This window comes from Dama dama, chromosome 5, assembly GCF_033118175.1.
Source record: "Dama dama isolate Ldn47 chromosome 5, ASM3311817v1, whole genome shotgun sequence".
NCBI lineage: Eukaryota > Metazoa > Chordata > Mammalia > Artiodactyla > Cervidae > Dama > Dama dama.
Genome location: NC_083685.1, coordinates 13,589,064 through 13,595,416, shown reverse-complemented (window position 1 = coordinate 13,595,416; position 6,353 = coordinate 13,589,064). Strand labels below are relative to the sequence as shown.

The 6,353-nt window shown below is 41.4% G+C and overlaps 1 long non-coding RNA gene across 2 annotated transcripts in view; it reads left to right on the top strand.

Moving 5' to 3' along the window:
• The first annotated feature begins 3,223 nt into the window (after window positions 1-3,223).
• Window positions 3,224-6,353, top strand: part of LOC133055724 (uncharacterized) — a 129,149-nt gene continuing 126,019 nt past the window's right edge. For both annotated transcript variants that reach the window (XR_009692695.1, XR_009692694.1), the window contains exon 1: window positions 3,224-3,364. This is a non-coding gene — a long non-coding RNA (uncharacterized LOC133055724). The remainder of the gene's footprint in view (window positions 3,365-6,353) is intronic.

Below are 6,353 nucleotides of genomic sequence, written 5' to 3'. Positions count from 1 at the left end.
TATCATCTATCTATCTATCATCTATCTATCTATCCATCCATCCATCTATCTATCATCCTATTTATTTCTTTATTTAAGGGAGAGGATTCAATATTTATATGGGTTTCCTAGGTGAAGCAGTTAGTAAAGAATCTGGTTGCCAGTGTAGGAGATGCAAGAGACTTAAGTTCGATTCCTAAGTCAGGAAGATCCCCTGGAGTAGGAAATGGCAACCCACTCCAGTATTCTTGCTTAGAAAATTCCATGGACAGAGCAGCCTGGCAGGCTACAGTCCATGGGTTGTAAAGAGTTGGACATGACTGAGCACACACACACACACACACACACACACACACACATTCAATATTTATGAGGTTAATGAAAACATTGACTTTAAGAGCAAATAACATGGTTCAGACAGATATGGGTTCAAATGACTAGCTATTTGCCCTTGGGCCAGAAACCACTTCTTGACACCTCAATTTTCTTATCTACATATTACAAAAAGGAAGATGGTAATGTTTACTTCAGGGCTTCTCTGGTGGCTCAGCGGTAGAGAATCCACCTGTTATGCAGGAGCAGCAGGAGATGCATGTTCTATTCCTGGGTTGGGAAGATCCCCTGGAGGAGGGCATGGAAACCCATTCCAGTGTTCTTGCCTGGAGTATTCTTGCCCTTGGACAGAGGAGCCTGGTGGGCTGCAGTCTATACGGTCACTAAGAGTCAGAAATATCTGAAGCAACTTAGCATGCACACATGCACACAATGCTTACTTCACTGGCTTATGGTGAAGATCAAATGAGACCATGGTAGTAAGAACTTAGCTCGGGACCTGGCACAGAGTAAACCTGTAGTTTACCAAGAAAAGATAGGGTGTGCCACAAATATTTTGATACTCTTCCCATGGGAAAATGAGGTCTTAGACCCTTCCTATGGAATCTGGGTGGACTTGTGACTTCTTTGACCAATAGAATGTGGCAGAAGTGACCATATGTGATTTCTGGGGCTAGGAGGCAAAGCAACTTGTTCATTCTTCACTGGAAGACTAGCCACTGAGAAAGATGTCTAACTATATTGGGGCCGCCATATTGGATCCCTCACTGATAGGCACTTTGGATAACAGTTGTGTCTGAACCCAGCCTTCCAGCCATCCCTACCAAGATACCAGCCACGTAGAAGCAGATTCTCTAGTCCCAGTTATTCAAGTCTTCCCAGCTGACTCTAGACAGTGAAGCAGAGACCAGTCATCTCCTCTGTCCCCTGTCCAGATTCTTGACTCACAGAATGCATAAACATAATAAAATGATTGTTATTTTATGCCATTATGTCTGAGGTAGATTGTTACCTTGTGATAATAATTAGAATACCCTGAACTATTAATATTATTATACCCTTTTGGGGCAACACTCCCGTGTTATGTCTTCTAAGAAGATATATTATTTTTCAAGCTTTGTTGAAGTATAACTGACTAATAAAATGGTAAGATATTTAAAGTGGAAAAGGTGATGACTTGACATATGTATACATTGTGAAAGAATCCGCCCCCTCCATTGATTTAACACATCTATCACCTTATATACTATCTTTCCCAGTTTCTTTCTTTTTCTCTCTCTGTCTCTTTTTTTCTGGTGAGAACATTTAAGCTCTGCTCTCTTAGCAAATTCAATTATTTAATACAGTGTTATCAGCTATAGTCACCGTTTCATATATTAGATCTTCAGAGCTTATGTATCTTATAATGGAAAGTTTGTACCTTTTTACCAGCATCTCCCTATTTCCCCCACCACTCAACCCCTGACAACCATTTTTCTACTCCTTGTTTCTACTTTGACCTTTTTTTTTTTAAAGACTCTACATATAAAATATGATGCAAAGTTCTCAGGTGGCCCAGTGGTAAAGGATCCACCTGCCAATATATACATATATATACATATATGTATTGTTGTTATTTAGTCTCAAAGACATGTCTGACCCTTTTATGACCTCATGGATTATAGCCCGCCAGGCTCCTCTGTCCGTGGGATTTCCCAGGCAAGAATAATGAAATGGGTTGCCATTTTCTTCTCTAGGGAATCTCCAACACAAGGATGAAACCCATGTCTCCTGCATTGGCAGGCGGATCCTTTACTACTGGACCACCTGGGACTTTGCATATGTGTATGTGTGTGTGTGTGTGACTTTTTCTTGATCACTGACAACAATGCTGTGAAGCAGATGCTATTTTATTTATATTTTAGAGATGAAGGGACGGAAGCTTAAATAATTTCCCTCAAAGTCATGTAGCTAACAAATTGTTAAACTCTCTTTCTGACTCACAGAATGAGTGATCCTGAAATGATCACTCTAGACATTTTTAAAAAATTCTTTAAAGGTTTTTTTTTTTTTTTTAATGTGGACCATTTTAAAGTCCCTATTGAATTTATTACAAATTACTTCTGTTTTATATTTTGGTTTTTTGGCCATGAGGCATGTGGGATCTTAGCTCTCCAACCAGGGAGCAAACCCTGCACCCCTGCATTGGAAGGCCAAGTTTTAACCACTGGACCACCAGAGAAATTCCTGGAAATTTTAATTATAGAAATGACACTCATCTCTGGTTCTTGTGAGGACCTTGACTAGGACACTTGACCAGACAATTTTCATCCTCTACACCCCACTTTCCTACTTCCCATTTGAAAACCAGCCATGTTTTGCCAGAGAAACAATCTGATATCCACTCTTCCAGAGTGAAGTGTTTTGGAGAAATCAGAGAAAGGGACAAAAAAGCTTTCATCACTGGCAGGGAAACTTCTTTGTAAAGGGATAACACGTTTTCTAAAGTGATGTTGTTTAGTGGCTAAGGCCTGTCTGACTCTTGAGACGCCATGGACTGTAGTCCACAAGGCTCCTCTGTCCATGGGGTTTTCCAGGCAAGAATACTGGAGTGGGCTGCCCTTTCCTTCTCCAGTATCTAAAGGGACACAAGCGCCCCAAAACTGAAGGACCCCGCCCCCTCACATCTGAGGACCCTGGATGCTTTGGTCCAAGCAGGCCCGGAAGCAGATGGAAGACCCTAAAGGCCTTGTCCCCAGCCCCACCCCCCACCCTCAATCCATAACTTAAGTGACTGTAACCATAAAGCCACTAATAAAAACATCTCCACCAGTTCTGTTTACCCAGCTGTGTATCTCAGCATCGGCCGCTGACATTTTTAATACTCTCTCATGTCTCTGTCCTCCACAGGATCCGTTTGAAGCAGCCCACAGGGAAGGGTGTCGCTGAGGAAACAAAACGCAGACCCCCCAGGCCTCTGAGTGAAGGGTGGGAGCTTGCGGGGAAAACACTTCCACCGGAGAAGCACAAAGGACCCCAGAAGTAGAGGAAGCTGGCCTGAGGCCAACCGGAGGTAGGGGAGTGGCTGAGCCCCAAGAGGGAGGTCTGGAGATGGGGCACCCACCCTCCCAGGGCAAAGGCAAACAGTGCCCCGCGCTTGGGCTGTGAAGAGGGCGTTGCCTGTGAAGTCCCAGGGCAGCAAGGATTGGCGAGGGTTGGGGGGGGCTTCTGATTTCTTTAAAACCTTTTTATGAATTATAGGATATCTCTAGGAAAAAAAAATCCACAACATTAAAACAAACAGCTCAATGAAATAAAAAAGTAAACACCAATCCAATCAACCACGCCCGAGTCAAGAAATAGAATATTTCCAGGTCCCTAAGCTATCTCCCTTCTGTGCCCTTCCAGTCAGCATCGTTTACCCCTTCTCCCAAAGTGACCCCTATCTTTTAAAAAATATTTATTTATTTATTTGGTTGCTCTGGGTCTTAGTTGTGGCATCTGAACTCTTAGTTGCGGTGGGTGGGATCTAGTTCCCTGACCAGGGAATGAGCCTGGGCCCCTTGCATTGGGAGTGCAGGGTCTTAGCAGCCATGGACCACCAGGGCAAGTCCTGTGACTCCTATCTTTACTTTTAACACCAAAGATGAGTTAGCCTTTTTTTGAACTTTATATAAATGAACCTGTTCTCTTATTTTGGCTTCCGAGGTGGCTCAGTGGTAAAGAACCCACCTGCCAGTGCTGGAGATGTGGGTTTGGTCTCTGGGTTGGGAAGATCCCCTGGAGAAGGAAATGGCAACCCACTCCAGTATTCTTGCCTGGGAAATCCCACGGACAGAGGAGCCTGGTGGGCTATAGTCCATGGGGTTGCTAAAGAGTTGGATGTGACTTAGTAACTAAACAACAACAACACATTCTCCTGTAGCTGGTTTCTTTTACTTGAATTTGCCTGTGAGCTTCTTTTCTGCTGGCTGTGAAGCTGTTTGTTTATTGCTGAATTGTGAACTATATCATGACTAATTAATTGATTCCACTGTTAAGCATTTGAGTTTGGGGTTACTGTGACTAGTGTCACTATGAATATTCTTCTCCCTGTCTCTTGGTACATTCATATCTGTTAGGTACATACCTAAGAGTGAAATTGCTAGAAACTATAAAAATTCCTAGAAGAAAACATAGGGAAAAAGCTTCTTTATATTGGTCTTTGCAGTGCTTTCTTGGATATAATGCCAAAAGCACAGGCCAGAAAAAGGGAAAAATAGACAAGTGGGATTATATCAAATTAAAAACCTTCTCACATAGCAAAGGAAACAAACAAACAAAAAATCAAAGGCAGCCTATATAATGGAAGAAAATATTTGCATATCATTTATCTGATAAAGAGTTAATAGCCAGAATATATAAAACTCCTACAAAGCAATGACAATAAAACAAATAATTTTTAAAATGGACAAAGGAAGTGAAGGGATAGTTCTCCAAAAAAGATACATAAATGGCCGATAGGTACATGAAAAGACGCTCAGCACCACCAATCATTAGGGAAATGCAAATCAAAATCACAAAACGATAACATCTGATACCTGTTAGGATGTCTGTTATCAAACAAAAAGAAGATGATAAGAAATGTTTGAGGATGTGGAGGAAAGGGAACCCTTGAACATTGTTAGCAGAAACGTAAATTGGTGCACTCACTATGGAGAACAGTACAGAGGTTTCTCAAAAATTTAGTAATAGAGCTACCGCACGAACAATCAGTCTCACTTCTGGGAATATAACCAAAGACATTGAAATCAGGATCTCAAAGAGATATCTACATTTCAAAGTTCGTTACAGCTTCATTCACAATAGACAAGATGTGGAAGCAACTTAAATGTCCATTGATGGATGAAGGGATAAAGAAATGGTGGTATTAACACACAGTGGAACATTATTAAGCATTTGAAAAATGGAAATAATCCCATTTGTGACAACATGAATGATCCTTGTGGACATTATGCTAAATGAAAAAGCCAGATACAGAAGCACAAATACTACATTACTCACATCAGCAATCTAAAATAGTCAAATTTATGGAAGCAGGGAGTTAGGATGGTGGTCACCTGTGGCTGGGTAGAGAGGTCAATAGGGTAGTGTTGATCAAAGGGTACAAAGTTTCTATTTTGCAAGTTGAATAAGTCCTGGAGATCTATATATTACAGTATATGTAGTTTAAAATACTGTATTGTATACTTAAAAATTTGCCAGGATGTTAGTCTATATGTTAATATTCTTAACAAATATAATATTCTTAACAAAAAATACATGAATAAAAAAGTAGGGGGGTGGAGAAAAGGTATAAGATTTACAGTTAAAAATCAGTGCTGTGACAATGAAAACAATTTTAATAATCATCTCTTTTAAGTTTCTATTTCCAAAGTTTTAATTTAAAATAAAATCAAATAAAACCTATGCTTGAATTATCTTGCATTAATATCCTATTATATAACATAACTTAGTTAAATCATCTTTATTAGGCATATCAGTTCAGTTCAGTTCAGTCACTCAGTTGTGTCTGACTCTTTGTGACCCCATGGACTGCAGCACACCAGGCCTCCCTGTCTATCACCAACTCCCAGAGTTTACTCAAACTTATGTCCATTGAGTCAGTGATGCCATCCAACCGTCTCATCCTCTGTCATCCCCTTCTCCTCCTGCCTTCAATCTTTCCCAAATGAGTCAGGGTCTTTTCAAATGAGTCAGCTCTTCACATCAGGTGGCCAAAGTATTGGAGTTTGAGCTTCAGCATCAGTCCTTCCAACGAATATTCAGGACTGATTTCCTTTAGGGTGGATGGTTGGATCTCCTTGCTGCGCAGCTCCTTGTCTCCATCTCCCCCCTCCCCAACTGGAGTATAATTGCTTTACAAGGTTGTGTTAATTTCTGCTATACTGCATTGTGAATCAGCCATAAGCATACATATCACCCCACCCCTCTTGAGCCTCCCTCCCCCCGACCCCCCTCCCCCCCCATCTCGGCTGTCACAGAGTCCTAAGCCGTCCCAGAGCCCTGAGCAGAGGTCTGTG